This window comes from Lonchura striata, chromosome 4 (genome assembly GCF_050655825.1).
Source record: "Lonchura striata isolate lonStrDom1 chromosome 4, ASM5065582v1, whole genome shotgun sequence".
In the NCBI taxonomy this organism is placed as follows: Eukaryota; Metazoa; Chordata; class Aves; order Passeriformes; family Estrildidae; genus Lonchura; species Lonchura striata.
In genome coordinates this window covers 10245830-10261616 of record NC_140706.1, presented here as the reverse complement: position 1 = coordinate 10261616, position 15787 = coordinate 10245830, and the positions used below count along the sequence as shown (strand labels likewise).

General features: G+C 39.3%; 1 long non-coding RNA gene across 2 annotated transcripts in view; it reads left to right on the top strand.

Annotated features, from left to right (window-relative positions):
* The first annotated feature begins 1302 nt into the window (after window positions 1-1302).
* LOC146767526 (uncharacterized) overlaps window positions 1303-15787 on the top strand; it is a 129299-nt gene continuing 114814 nt past the window's right edge. For both annotated transcript variants that reach the window (XR_014954681.1, XR_014954680.1), the window contains exon 1: window positions 1303-15199. This is a non-coding gene — a long non-coding RNA (uncharacterized LOC146767526). The remainder of the gene's footprint in view (window positions 15200-15787) is intronic.

The window sequence follows — 15787 nt, the reverse complement described above, 5'->3', positions numbered from 1 at the left end:
AATTCCTTCCAGTGTCCAGGGTAGCTACCTCTAAACAATGGAGCTGGCCAAGTTAATTCTACCTAAAGGGTTGTCTTGCCTCTGAAATAGGGCTTGCTCCATGTGGTGAATCAGACTCAACTTTTGTAGGACAAAACGAGGAAGCCCTGAAAATGTTGATGCAGAAGTTCTCTCTTGCTCTTATCTGATAGACCTGCAGTGCAGCAGGAAGCTGGGGGCTGTGTGCCTTAGGGATTCTCTGTAATCTGGATCATTCAACCTTGAAAGGTTTGCTCAGAGAAATTCTACTGAGCTGTCTTTTACACTTTTACGTACAGAGACAAAATCCTTACTCTCATTAACAAATATGAACTACGACCTTATATTAATACATTTAGAGACTGAAGGGATATTCCAACTCTTGCCTGCATTATGCAGAACTATGCTGGAAAACTGAGAGAATGGAGGTGCTTTATTAGATGAAATTTGTGGACTTTATGCAGAGAAGATACCTTACAAGGATGTGGCTCCTAATATATCTGATACTTGGATATTGCAACAGCTTTCAGGAGAGAGGAATTTAGGCTCAGTGTAAAACCCTGACTGAAATGGAAAACAAACCTTGTGAGATCCAGGATCATGCCTGTAGTCTGCCAGGACTGTGAATGTTTAACTAACAAGGAAGAAAACACCTTCCTTCTTTTGTGGACATTTCAAAAGGGTCTGGTTGTTACTGTCTGGAGTAAAGGATCTAAGTATATCTGTCTTGTTTTCCATCCCTACCTTGATAACTCTTATGAAACAGCATTTGACATATGTGGGACTCAACAAGAACACTTCAGACATTGTTGGTTTCCTGCTGCTACCCACGTATCAGAGAAGTGGCACAGTGACACTGGGTGGCAGAGGACCTTGCCTATAGCAAAATGCAGCTGCTCACAGATATGTAAAAACGAGACAGCAGCACAAGTGACCTGTCAGGAGAAAGCACCAGGAATGTCCAAGGGGTTTTGGAGTTACCTGGCCTGTGCAACTGTGGAATATTGGATGCTTGTTATTTATGAGTTATTTGCTTGGCTCACATGAAAGGTTTTCTAGGTGATAAAGATTACTGAAAACCAGCTTTCTACAGGTGTACAGCAAGTGTGTGAAAAATGGTCTATCATAACTGAAATAGTGCTGAATGCCTATAGCAGTGCTTTAAGATAACCCAACTCTGTGGTTTCCATTGATTTATTTTTGAGAGTCATAAGGCATTCAGTTGTAACATGTCTCATACAGTTAACATAATTCAACCATATAGTAGTAAGTTTCATTAAAATTGAAAACAGTTTGTATAATAAAATATTATCAGGTACTGGTTAATTTAAAGGCTGGTGAATAAAAATGTGAATCTAATTTTATTTTATAAGTGAAAATTAATATTTATTGCCTCTAGTAACAAAAGGCAAATCTGATTTCAATTTAATGGACCCTAACAGAAGACTCTGAAATATCAGCTCCCAATGAATTTAGTGTGATAAGTTCAGCTACTATTTTTTGACAATATGAAATCAAACCCAATATCTCATTCTCCTAGGGGAAAGAAAGTAGATGGATTTGAACCAAAATAAATTCAATCTGCCCTATACTGAGGAACTGTACCAAATCAAGCAGCTCCCTCACATGACTGCTATTGTTTTGCCCAGATTTGATCTAGCAGTCATGTCAGTGCTGTGTCTTCACATTCTTAATTGTGGTGGTATTTCTGTTTGAGTAGGCTTTGTGGATAGCTAGAGAGCAAAGCCATGTTTTTGCAGCAGAAGACAACTTTCTGTGCTCAGAGGAGTGGAGTGGCAGAAACTGCCCACTCAAATAATCACCTCAATGGGGCATAAGTGCATCTAGGGAAAGAGCTCAGGGAGAGAGAGGTTCTTTTAATGCCCTGATGAATCAGCCATGGTTACAGGGAAATAGTTCTTCAGAGTGCTGTCAGAGTAAAGCAGAATGTTCTTCAAATTCTGGTATTTGTTATGTCCCAGTAAATATTCTGATAAGGACACAAGGCACTTTTTTTTAACAGCTTAATATCTCTTTCTGCTTTATTTCCCTGCTTTTTGAAATGGAGCTACTTATCTTGTGAGTTAATTAATTTTTAAAGTCTTAGCCAGTTGTAGCTTCATATCTCACTTTGAAACTAAATTCCATTATAAAAGTGCTGTTTCAAACTTATGAGTCTGAAATTTTTAATCTCCCTTTCCTCCTCCTTAAGTCCCACAGCTTTCTTCTCTTCAGTTCTGGTTTCTGAGGCAAACATTATATTTGAACCAAAAATAACCCAAATTAAAGTAAAATTTGGCTTAATGTAATACTTCTATCTATTGCTAAATCAAAGAGGTTACAACATTGATTTCAGCATTATCTGTACATGTCTTTCTTAAACTCTTGCCCAATATCTGTTTGAAGAAAATAAATTGTAATTCAGCAAACTTGTTTATGAGTTTTTGAGATTAAATATTTTTGGAGCTGTGTCTTGTTGATTTGAATAGGGTTTTTTGAACAGTGGCCTACTTGAAATAACATTTATACTGTTGAGAATCATTTATCATTTGCCTTGGCGAATGAAATTGTGTGTTGCGCTTTTGAGCACGTCTCCATTTGGTTGCTTGCATTCCCAATCTCCGTTTAAAGCCACATTCAGATTTACCACAGCACACAGGTGGGACAGTGGCACGTCAAGGGCGATGTGCCGTGGCACAGGGAGATGTTCTGCACATGAGCACCTGGGCTGAACCCCAGTTAGTGAATGAATTATAGCCAGGGACAGCCACAGCCTTCAGCTGCTGCCTTCCCCCTTTGTGTTTACACCAGTTTGCCCTCCAAAGATGGAAATGCTTCGCTGTTTGCCAGAGCTGAGCATTCTCAGGGCGCTGCTGTGATGCCGCTGGTGGCAGCGCTGTGCTGCCGCCTGGCACAGAGCAGGCAGCTCTCAGCTTGATCCAAGGTGAAGGCTCCTGTCTGCTGCAGGAGCAGGAGAGCACTGACCTTGTTCCTCCAGGCTGCTCATTGCACAGAGACCAGTTATCTATCCTCAGTTAAATCTGGAGCTGCACGAGTGCTTTAGTTAGGGCTGCCTTTACTGGAGTGTCAAGAAGAGGAAAGTACACTCTCTCACATCCTTGAATGAGATTTAACAGTGACTGAGATGTCCTAAAATTTGAAATGCCTCAGAATAAAGATAGATTTTGGGTGACAGCTGGGTAGGTTTAGTATTTAAAGTAAACCAACAAATATATTCACCATTCCACTCTGTCCCTTAGCATGCTGAAAAACATCCATTATAGCACTGGATTTAAACATTGGCGGTTATTGAAATTGGCTTCTATAACAGACCATCTGTAAGTCAGAAATCATTAAAAAGTTAAAGAAATATCTGTTGCTTGAAATGGGGAGCACTTCTGTGTAGCATTCTTGGGTAACAAAGCCAAAAGGAGAAAAGACAATGCCATTTGCTTTTTGTGAGAATGGTCCCATCAGTTCATTGTGTCTGAATTGACTTGTTCAGTATCACACTTTTCTTCAAATCTGTTTAGCCTTTGTTTTTTCCTTCCCCCCCCACCCCAACCTCCGCCAATATTTTTGTTTTCATTTTTTTTTTTCTTACCTGGATTGCTAACTGCTTGCTTAGGGTAGAAAAGCAGCAGAAGTATATGTAAAGTCACTCACCAAGAAAGGTTTGTATCTTTTCTCATTCAGCATTCTGAGGATTGTTCTGTGGGAACCTGAAATTTCAACTTTTTCACAATTCTGCTGTAATATGAAAAACTGAAATTCAGCAACAGATACAAAATCTCACAGAGGTGTTGTTTCAGCTGACTTCTGCCTTTTGGAAGCATTTGAGTCTTGTCCAGGTTTTAAATGGGGAGAACATGATGATGGAAACTTCATCTCATTGGGGTGGAACAGGTCTAAATGCCATTTGGACTCTACCAGACCACTAAAAGTAGCAGCAGGTGCCTCCTATTTGTGTTTTGAAGAAAAAGAGGCTGAGTTGTCTGAAGGCTCTGCTTATCTCTGTGTAGGTATATTGGAGTGCTGGCCTGGGTCCTGCTCTGCCTGGTTCTGGGATCTGAGCAGAAATGAGCCCAGAGCAGGGTCCAAGACAAAATGTAATCTCTGGGAGAGTTGAGGGAGTCATAAAAAGAAGATTAATTAAGAACATGGCTTGGGGGTCCTGAAGTTTTACGAAATACTAATTTTACACATCAACACTTGTTGCTTAATTGTTATGGATTTAAAAAAATATTCTAAAATAAAATATTCCTTAATGATCTTATTTGAATTAATTGTTTGGCAATTACAGAAGTGTCCTAAGGAGTCTCAAAGAAGTTCTAAATTTCTGAAAAGTTTTGAAAATATCTTAATTCGCATTTCCCCAGAGATTAGCATTTGGAGATAAAGCCTGGGAAAGAAAATGTTGTAATTTTGTTAATATCAACATATGGATAGTCTGGTTTCTTTTCTTTTTTTTTTTTGTTTGTTTCTTTGTTTTTTTTTTTTCTTTGAGGATTCTGAGTTACATTTGGGAAAGTGTCTTATTTTTCTCACCTTTGCAAATTGGAAAGTTGAGTAGATTGAATTGATGTTGATGTGGAGGACTTGCAGAAACTATTTTCACAGTTTATTAATTTTAAATTCAAAATATCAAATTTTTCTTGGAAATTAATGGTTTACTTAAGGTCAAACTAATGCTTTAATTTTTTTTTGTTTTCCTGTGAATGGAACAGCCTTAAATTAGTTTTTGACAACTCCAAGAATGCTTATGTTTTCTATTCCTCATGCCAAGACTGAGAGAGATATGAAAAGTGAACTTTCCATTAATGTTCTTGGCACAAAGAGAAACATGTTCTCCCAATGTTGATTAGCACTTTATTTTTCAGATCTTTTGGAGGGCTTGGAATTGCCTTGTTCTCTCTATTAAAATATTTCAATTCACCTATATAACTGGGTTTTTTACAAAAGAAAAGTATTCCTGCTCAGATAGAAGACTCAAAATCCAGTAGCAAAAACTAGATGTTGCTTAGCAGACTTAACAGGCTTTTGCAATCAAGCTGCTAAAAAAAAAAAATCACATTTGTGTGAGACTTCTGGAACATGAGGACAATTAAAAAAGTATAAAATTGCTTATTTTCAGTAAACTAATGTGCTTTAACAATCTGAAAGTGAGTTTACCAGTTTTCCTTTTAAATTCCGCTTCTATTATTTAACTCGCTAAATGATATCTGAATTTGGCTTGTTCTGAACCAAAGTATTTTTGCCTCTTGTGAGATCACAGAAATTGATTCATTTAAGTAGAATAGTTGTCATATGCTTTTCTCTGTCTAAACCCTAATTCCAATTTCTTCCATGAATGTTCATTTTATTTTAGGAAAAATTTATCATCTAAGATGATGAAAGCTACAATTTTCTCAGCAAGCTGTCAAACAACTGTTCTATTATCCTGTCATTTGCACATGAATAAAATGTCTGTGAGAACTAATAATAAATTTGCCTTCATTTTAATGTGACTGGTGATTTCGTGCTATCTCAAGGAACACTGCAGAATACTACAGGAAGTGCAACTGAGCAGGCAGTGATAATGTAATTTTGGCCCATCTTCAGTTACATGGGAATCCCATCACCATCTGGAAATATTTATTAATGTATGTAAAGTATGGGAAATTAAGGCCTGTCCCAGCTGAACTAATGTTTATTTAGCTACTATGACTTAAGGGTGATAATATGTGAGTTTGAGTATGTGAACTCCTGTGGACTGCTGGGTGAATAAACAATGTGACAGAGGTTTCATTGTAAGTTTATCACTGCTATTTGCTTTTTGTTGTGTTGACTTTTCTTCCTGCTGTGAATATTCCTAAAAGACAGGATTTCTTTTTTTTATGTTCCCTTAAATGTTTAAGAGATGTGAGCATGCCCAGTGTAAATACATAAATATTTCTATTTCAGATTCTCTTTTGGGTTTGGAAATGAGATTAGTCAAAGGGATAGGGGGAGAAGGGAGAGCATGCCGTCAGCTGGAGAAAAGATTAAATGCTCTTTGATCACAAGCAGCAGGACTGCTCTTCCATTGCTGTGTCCTGCAGATCTGACTTTTAAGTCCTAGAGCTGAGAAATACACTATTTCCACTTCTTTTTCTCCAGCAGCAGCTGTTGCTACCTGAAATGTGGAGGTCTGGATTTTCAGGGAGGTTTGGAGCAGGACTGCCTTGCCAGGGTGCAGGCTGCTACCTGAGAGCAAGCACATTGCCTCCACAGCCCTCCAAGCCCTGGTCTTTTGGGGGCCACAGCTGAAATTAGGACTGTAAAAAAGTGATCTTGTGATGTCCCACCCTGTCATGGGGTGTATGTCTGGGAGAGTTTTTTATATAAAGCTGTAATGACTTGCAAATGACTGAATTGTCTTGCATGATTCTCCAGCTGGTGGCTTTTTGTGTAGGATGTTCCTGGGCTCATGGAGACCCTTAGTTTTTGGGGAAGGCCAGTAGATGCTTTGACTTCCTGGCATATCTGGGTGCCACAGAATAGAGGAGGTATCCTGGCCAGGCCATGGGGAGTGCTGAAGGCAAGGACATATCTTGAGCTGTGTCCCTAAGACAGATAATTTATCTGTGCCTCCACTTGTAATTCATGGCTCCAAGAGAGTAGCCAAATCTTTCCTTTCAGAAATAAAACAGAATAAACTTTGAAACTGGTGATTACACATTTTTTTTCTCCAGTGTCTGGAGTAGTCAATAGAAGCCATCCATATCTCTTTCCTCTTTATTGCCTTAGACTGGCTTGTAGCTGTCATTCCTTTGGATCTGAATTGATTACCTGTCTCTGGACCAGTATAATCTCAGCAGCGTGGGAACAACACAGAGTCTCTACCCAAACATTTATGGAAGTTTCCTGGAAGGCAGGAAATTTCTCTTTGGGCAGATCTTGACTAAATCCTCAGCCAGAGCTCTGGCTTATGGGTGAGCATGTAGGGAGAGGAGGGCAGGGGAGAGCAGGACTGGGAAGGACTGACATAAATTCTGTGTCACTGGGTCAGGCCAAAGGACTGTCTGGGCAAGGGTCTCTGTCTCAGAGCATCCCACTCACCATGCCAAACCCATGTTTCAGCTCTCTTTCTGACAGCTCTGCTAAACCTTCTGCAAGTCCTCTGTGAATGACACAATTCCAAACGTGAGGCTGCTTTGGGCCAGCAGCAGGAGAAGAAATGGGAGGAAAGAGCAGCATCTGCTGAGACCTTACTGTTCCATGTCACCACTGTGTTTTGCAGGAGGTGAAGAACATGAATCTACTTGAGCTTCCTATACTGACAAGAAAAAATTACAGCAGGCAGTCAGAGACAAAGTAGATTTTGCCATCCAAGAAATTTTGTGGAATTCATCAAATTATATTCAGTACATGGGTCACAGTCAAATAAATGATTCATATAAAGCATCTAAATAACTGCCTTAACATATCTTGTGAAATAGTGTAATTTCTAGTGTGTTTTAAGCTATTGCTTGATGTAGCAAGTACATATGCACTCATAAAAAATTATTACTGGTGTGTAGTAAATGCATAAATTGGTGGGTTTGCATGACAGAGACAACAGTTTCAATTACTTCAATGTCATTAATATTTTTCTTAAATTTATATCACCTATTTATTTTTTTTTGTATTGCAAGCATGAAGAGGAATCCCAGGCAAAGTTCACAGCATTTCTGAGATGAGTTATTATATCCTACAGCCCTTGTTGTCTCCAATACCTTTTTAAACCACTTCTAATACAGCAAGCAGAGATGCTTGATTGGACATGCAGATCTTGAGTAATTTAGAAAGTTGCAGAGTTAAATTTTCAATAATGAATCAAAGTTTTTTTTTTTTTTGGATGATGGAAGAAGTACTTGCAAAGTCTTTTGATCTGTATGGCCCATATAGGGCATAGAAAGTACAGATCAAAGTACAAAACAGTACAAAGTTAATAAAAAATCATAAGAAAATGGGTGTGTTTTGTGGCAAAAACTATCAAACTTTTAAGTGTGAAACTAAGATTTGTCCTTTAGTTATAACAAAGGAGCAATTGAGTGTCAAGTCTATCTGTGTGCATGACCACCACACTTCAGTCATGAACTCTTTGGCTGGTTCAAGGATTCTGAGGCTTCTTATAAGAAAAGATGAGAAAATTGCTGGTTTGACAAGGAGCTTACTTGGAACAGGGTGATTGACTGCCCAGATAGACACCTTTTCAGCAAAATGTTTGATTAATTGGTGCAGCAACTTCTCTCTAGCTGGGAAAGTCAGAATGACCTGAAGAGTCCTTCTAGGCAGCTCCTGCTGTTCCTGGGTCAATTCCTGTGCTTGAACATTGTCACTGCAGGCCCCCTGTCAGGTAATAATTAGTATTGACTCTGTGACTGCAGAAGGCTGAACAATTGTTTTATTATATCATCCTGTACTATATTATTTTATACTTATTAAGAAACTCAGTAACCCTTACAGACAGTCCAATACAACTTTGACCTAACTGGTCAATCAATCCAAACACCATTCAGTGTCCAACTAAGAAATCTCCCTTTGGTAAACAAATGTCCATGACACATTCCACATGTGCACAACTGCAGGTGTAAGTGGAGATAAAAATTGTTTCTCATTCTCTCTCTGATCTTCTCACAGCCTTCCCTGGGGAAATGCCTGGGAAAATCTGTGCCTGATCTCTGTGGCCAGAGAGATGCTGCCACAGAACATTTTAATATCTCAGGTAGCCAACTGTGCTTTTCCTCCCACAGGCTCCATCAGAGGTTCCTGCAGCAAAATTAAGCACATATATAGGTAAATGATCAGAAAACAATCTTACACATGCGAAAATGGTCAAGCAGAATAAACTGGTTTTGCCTGTAGCTACAGTGATCTGTAGCAATGGGTCCAGTATGGGCTGCAGTGTTCTTGTAGCACCATGGGTTACAAGAATTCAGGAAAACTGGTTCAGGATGTCCCTCAAAATCTAGTCAAAGTTCCCTGCAAGAGCTTCCTGTTGTCATCTGGACAACAGCCACAAGCCCTGTTCAAGTGTTCCACTCATGAGTTTTATTCTTTGCCAAGACCCCTGGAGGCTGGTTGGGTTTTTTAACAAACCCTCTGCCCATGACTGCCTGTGTAATATTACCTCAGGAATTCCCAGCCCATTTAAATGAGCTGTCCAGGTAGTCCTGAGCTCTAGATTAGGCTTTGTGCTTTGATGAACGTTTCGCAGTCCTCCCTTGAGTTGAAATTTAGAGGTTCTGAGCTCAGCAGTGGCTTGTGTAGGTTGCCTGGAAGTAATGGACTCTGGTTCTGTGAAAACTTGGTTCTGATGGCAGCTTTAACAAGTGATAGTAAAACATTTTCATCAGAAAAGTTCCAAATGGTTCTAATCACAATAGAAATGAAACTAGAATCTCTTCCAATTTCTCCATCAAGTGTTGTCAGACATAACATATTCTCAAAAAAATGTGAATTTTTTTAACATTCATCAGACATCTGAAAAATCATTTGAAACGGTATTTGATGGAAAACTTGGAGTGAGGAATTAATGAACAACTTAGAGGCAACAGTAGAAGAAGTTTCAAAGAACAGAATTATTTGAATTTATTACTTACGGATAGTTTAGGTGTGTGTCTGTTTTGTTTTAGTTTTTTATATTTAGATTTGTATGACACCTGTTTACTAGAATATTCTAAATTACCAGGATAAGAATCTGAGTAATTTTGCTTGCTGGACCAGTCAATCTTAATTTCATTCCCTCTCCCCTTGGTTTGGGCTGAAAAGGATGTAGAGGTGGTGTCTCATGTCTTACATATATTCTTTTATTTATTATTTTTTCAGTAGGAAAGACAAAATTGGCTGCATGGAGGCAGGGATTTCAGCACTGACCTTAAAAAGAACTTGTATTGACAAAGGCAAATACATAGGTGACCAACTACTGGTATTCACTAGAAAAAATATTGCATAATAGGTTCTTGAAATATGCTTATCTTTTTTATATCAGTCAGAAATTAAAAAAATCCTTTTTTTTTTCACTGCTGGAGAATGGAGGTTGTATAAATAGTTATGTATTATTTTGTTTTCCCAGTTCCGTTTCCTGTAGAGAAGCAGAGTTTCAAGGAGGTTGATTTAGGTTTCATGAAGAATTTGTTGAACTATTCATTTGTGTTACCGCAAAATGAATAAGTAGCTATAATATAGATATCATTTTTTTTTCAGGCAATGTTTATACTGTTCTAGATCTATTTTTTCCTTTTGTTTATTTCTTTGTTTAAAGTTAGAAGCTAACGCATACAAGAAGCAATCACCCTCTCTGCTATGTTCATTGTTTTTTCAATGGGATCTCAGTCTGTAAATTCCCTTCAGATCTTGGCAGAAATTTCAAGTTCCAAACCCCCCAATTATTTTTTAATATTATTCCAGAAGAATAAGGCCAAAGGATGCTTTTCATTCTTCTGTTCCCTCTGTTCTTGAGCTGGTTTTGGTGCCACAATTGTATCTGTGTGTTGTGGTAGGAATAAATCTTATCCACCAAATACCTGGTGTAAAAGAACTTCTGCCACTGGACATACTGGATTATTCTTTCATCACCCATTTATTAATTGTTGTTTGGTCTTTTCTGGCTTCAAAAACATAAAACTTGTAACAGCTCAACTTTAGGATGAAGAAATAGAACTGTTATATTGAAGTGTGACGATAAAAAATCTCCTATCTGAAACTTCAGAAATCAAAGAGCATTTCTTGTTTCCACAAGGTCAGCAGTTCTAATATTATAACTGCCAGGGATAAATTCCTTTCAGGCCTGAAGAAAAAGTGCTGTACAGCTCTGTGTGCTTGTTGAAGGGGGGAAACCTGTCTGAAATAATTTGCTCAACTGCAGGCTTTGTGTGAGACTTTGAGCAAATGAGCTTTTCTTCTAAAAAAAATGAGGAGTAATAAAAGCCTTTCTGCATCTTCTTTTATTTTCTAAGCTGGAGGATGCAGAATTTATTAAGAAAGACACAAAGTGTGATCTTTCTCTAAGTCCTGTATAGGGGTTAAAGAGGAAATAGCAGGGGGTGAGTGTCCACCTGAGCTACAGCCTTGGAATTTGCCCTCTGTACGCTTATTTTCCTGGCTTTGATGATTAATTCAAACTGGGAGGCTGTAGGATGCTTCTCTCCAATTCCTTTTGCACTTTGACTCAAGTAATGCTGCTCCTAACTTTATAACTCTCCAGGGGACAGGATTTTCTGGGAACCTGGATTTATAGTGCATGTGTCCAGTGGTGATAGAGCATGATGAATGGAAAAATAAGAGGGTTCATGATGTTTTTTAGCTGTTTCCTTTTATATGAATGTGCTAAACTATGACTAGGCCATATTCTTAAAATGAAAGATAAGTGAGATCTTAGAGAAAGGTGTGGTTTTTTCTATCTGCATTTTCTGTCAATTTAGTCTGACAGCTTTTGTCATAGTTCAATAAGAAAAAAAAAGGTGAAAAAAAAGTGCATTTTCATTTAAATTTGGTTGCTTTTTGTATGTCAGCAAGTGTGGTTTTGTTTCTTAAAAGAAGTCTGAAAATAGTATTTTAGATTGTAAGGTGGTAATTAATTTCTATCCTAAAATTTGGTTACACTTGTCTTGCTTCTGAGTAATAACTTTACAATTCTACATTGATATACAAAACAAGGTTAGCTCTAAGCCCCTCAATTTTTCAGGGCTCTTCGTGGTTGTCCATAAAATAGATATATGTACACCTGAATTGTTCTCTACCTGGAAAGAAGCTTCCAAAGTTCACAGTGAGCAAGGACAAGGTGGTAACCATTTCACTGATCTGTTTGCACTGCTTGCTTTGGCTTCCCCTGCTCCAAGCTGTGGGGTGCTACCACCTTCTTTCCAGATGTCAGAGACACTGTCACACCTTGCCCTGTGCCAGTTTAGCCCATAAAGCTGCAAAAACATAATCTGGGTTTTTTCTGCTGGGCTGCTGAGCTGAATCTGTTCATAGAGGTTTCCAGCAGCTGCCAGATATGTCAGGTTAAGTTATGACTAAGCATGACTGACAAGGTGGAAAGAGTAAAACAGAGAGATAAGGAGACAAAAGTCAGAAATACCTCTTGACTCCTATTTTTGAGGGTGATTGAGTGTCTTGTCTTGTACTGGGGGACAGCTCCTAGTGAGGGGAGTCAGCAGACTCAAGCATCAGACCATGAACTCTCGTCTTCCTTAGCTCACAAAAATCACTGGAGAAGGGAGCCTGCTCTAGGAGGTTATTTGGGAAAAGAATGACTAATTTCAGTGCCCTGGAATACCTCAGAGGAACAAGTCTCCTCTCACTGAGTACTTTATGCATCTGGAGCGATCAGCCTCAAAAAATTAGCCCATGCAAGACTTTCCCTGAAGTTTTGTTCTCTGGTCTTTTCCCCTGAAGTTTTGTTCTCTGGCCTCTCCCTCTCTTGCCATTGCTGCCTTGGGTGGGGAATGTCTTGTGTTCTGGACCTTTCAGAACATCTGGGCTCTACTGACTGCTCTGAGCCAGAGAATCTGACAATTATTTGTAGACCTCCCGTGTCATGTAAGAGGTACAGACTTTGCTGGTTCACATGCTAGAAATGATAGTCCAGTTGTCCTTTAAAACGTGTCCCTTGGTGCTTCTGTAGGCAAGGGAGCCATCATAATTTTACTATTTTTCCACTGTACTTTAAAGAAAACATATGATGAAATTTCTCCTGGCTCCCACCCCTCCCAGTTTTCAAAATATTAAAACTGAAGAGCTTTAACTGCCTGACACAAGTTAAAATTCACAGTGGCTGTAGGGCATAATCTGAGCAAAAGTGTAACTTCTTCCCAATATCTTTAAGCAGTGCTTTTACAACCTTCTTATTTTAATACTACTTGAGTGGATAAAAACAAAGAGTCTTGCACAATTAGCTGCAAAAGACATGTGGTTGCAATTTTACAGTTATGAAGACTCTGCTCTCACTAGGCTCCTAGCAGTGCTTCTAAAATGCTGTTGGATTTTTCTCTCTTCTTGTTTCTTCTGCAGCTGAAGGCCAAATTTATAGGCAGAAAATATTTTTTTTTTAATTGAGAAGAGTTTGTTGCATTAAATGGCACAAGCACAGCCATATTTAATAAAGGCTATATTTAGTTTCAGTGCATGCCTTATTTACCAACTGCAATGGCTTTTTTGATTTTCAACATATTCTCTTATTTTTTACAACATACTCTGAATCAGCAACTTATTTGATCTTTTGTTGCCTTTTTCTTCTACAGCCTTGTTACTTCCAGACCTTCACGTTGTGCCCATGTGCCTGTGTGTGTGCAGGGTTTTTTTATGCATATACATAAAATTCTGCCTTCAACTGAAACAGTAACATTAAAACCCCTCTTCTCTGAAATAGTGTCATTCCTGTTCACTGCAGCTGCTATAAAAACATGGACTGTGTATTTCTGGCCTGTCTCCAACATCTCCATTCTTCTCCTCTGCCAGTTCTAAGATTTGGCCTTTGCTGTATCCTGTGCTTGGGGTGGAATTCCTGAACTTTTTGGGTCCTTGTTTTCCAACTTACACTTTTAACCTCTGATTTAATTTGTATTTCCTGAGTAATGTGATGCATTAGCAATTCTCAAGCATTACCCAAAATACAGAGACAGTAAGTACTTTAGAATGTTATGTTCTGTTTTCTGTCTTAAATACAATGTTTTAACAGTCTTCTGCCCTTTAGTTCAGAAGGTCATCTAGTGTTTTTGGTTGCTATATTAAGGAATTGAAGATTGATCCATGGTAAAAACAAACTTAATTTATAAAATCCAGAGGTACATGGAAGAACAGTTAGTAATTTAAGAGTTGGAAAGGAAAAGTGTGAAGGTGGCTTTGGTTGTGTACATCAGGGGTTCAGTGCTGACTGGGACAGGGCTTGTGTGGAATGTGACAATGCCAAACAAGCTCAGTCCCAAAGGTAAGCAGTGCTAGTTATGAGCCAATGCATAAGGACCATAACAGAAAGTGGATGGATTAAACACAGAATGGACCTAAATTTTTTACCATTTTCTTCATATACAGTCAGAGAAGAGGGGAGAAGTAAGATTCTGCCTTCCTTTTATTGCTGCTACTGTTCCACAGACAGCATCAAGCTCTGAGTGCATCGGTCTGTCTTTGTGAGCTGGTTTGAAGTGCTGTGGGATGAATAACTAAAGCACAGGGAGACAAGCTGACCCACACAGCCAGAGGCAACCTACACAGCAGGCTCCACAACCCTGAATCAGGGATCAGATTCCTTTCAAATGATAAAAGACAGGTAGCCTTCTTTCTCAGGGTGGGAATGAGTAAACTCAGGATCCTGAGCAGAGAGCTGTATTGCAGTTCAGTAGTTGGTACAGCTTGACCAGACTGCTCCCTGTGATGAAATGACTGGCTTTGAGATGAGGGGAGAGCAGTGGCTGTCACTTACCCAGACTTTAGCTAGGTTTTTGGCAGCGTCTCCCACTGCCAAACAATGTTTTTGTGTCCCACAATGTTTTTGTGTCCCAGCTGGAATGTCAAATCTGGATGTTTGGATCACCAGGTGTGTTGATAATTTATTAAGAGATTTGGGCTCAGAGTGTAGCAGTTAAGGAGCAGTAAAGTTGTACAATTTCCATTCTAGAAAGGTTTGTGCCCTACCTGGACATGACACTGAACAGCCTGTTCTAATTTCATTGGTGATCATGCTAAGAGCAGCAGACATACCAAGGTCCCTTCTACCCTGAGTTATCCTGTGAATCTCTTTTTCTAATGTTTGGGGGCACAGCTGATTGTCCAATTGGCCAGACCAGAGTTGGCCTCATGCTGACAGCAGGAGAACATAAGGTGGTGACCCTGTAGTGGCAACCTTCCTGTCAAAATATTGTTAACAAGCTAACTGTGAAAAACCATGGATTCATATTACATTGTGTTTTCTGTCACACAAGAAAAAGGCTTTGATTTAGTGGTGTTAATGACAACTGTAACACAGCACACCCACTTGCCAACATAAGGTTTCCAAGTTTCCTGTCCTCAGTATTTCATGTTGGTTATGTCTTGGACTACATTGCCTCTTGCATCCCACCTCTTAGGGGAGGGTTTTACACTTTGGTATTTAGATTCCTGTAGCTTTCAAAACATGCTCAAGGGCTGAACAAAAGCAAATTGCTCTTGGTGTTGATGCTGAATATTTTTCTACAGACAGGTAGGATTTCCTATGCTTTTCTTATTTTGGAATCCCATCTTATTCCCAAGGCTGTCTATGTTCTGATCATGAGGGGTGGTGGTTTGACTGTTTTTTAGCTGCAGTAAATTCACTAAAGGGGAGGAGAGAGACCCTTCTGCTACAGTCTTCAGGGTGCCTTTAGTGAGACCAATGGCTTTGAATGCCTGTAAAAGATGGAATTTATTCACCAAAATACATTTGGGTTCATGCCTTCGGGGGGAGGACAGACATATTCCTTAGATAATTTAAACTTACTAGCAGAACATTTGCCAAATCCTGTGTTTGGGATGAAACATGTGGAGAAACTTCTGGCAGAGCATCCTGAGCCAGTCCCAGGGCATAACTGAGCTGTGCAGCCACGGGCCAAGGTGCATGCACAGCACACAACTGAGTGGGACACTCTCACCCACCCTGAAAATACAGACATGTCTGCACTTGGGTGCTGTCAGGAGCCTCTTGTTGCCTTGGGGAACTTTCTCTTTCATGGATCTGTCCCCAGCTATTTTGTTCCTGAGAAGCCTGATACAGGACAAGGGTTTTGAGTATCTTGAGCCCCTGATGATGCAC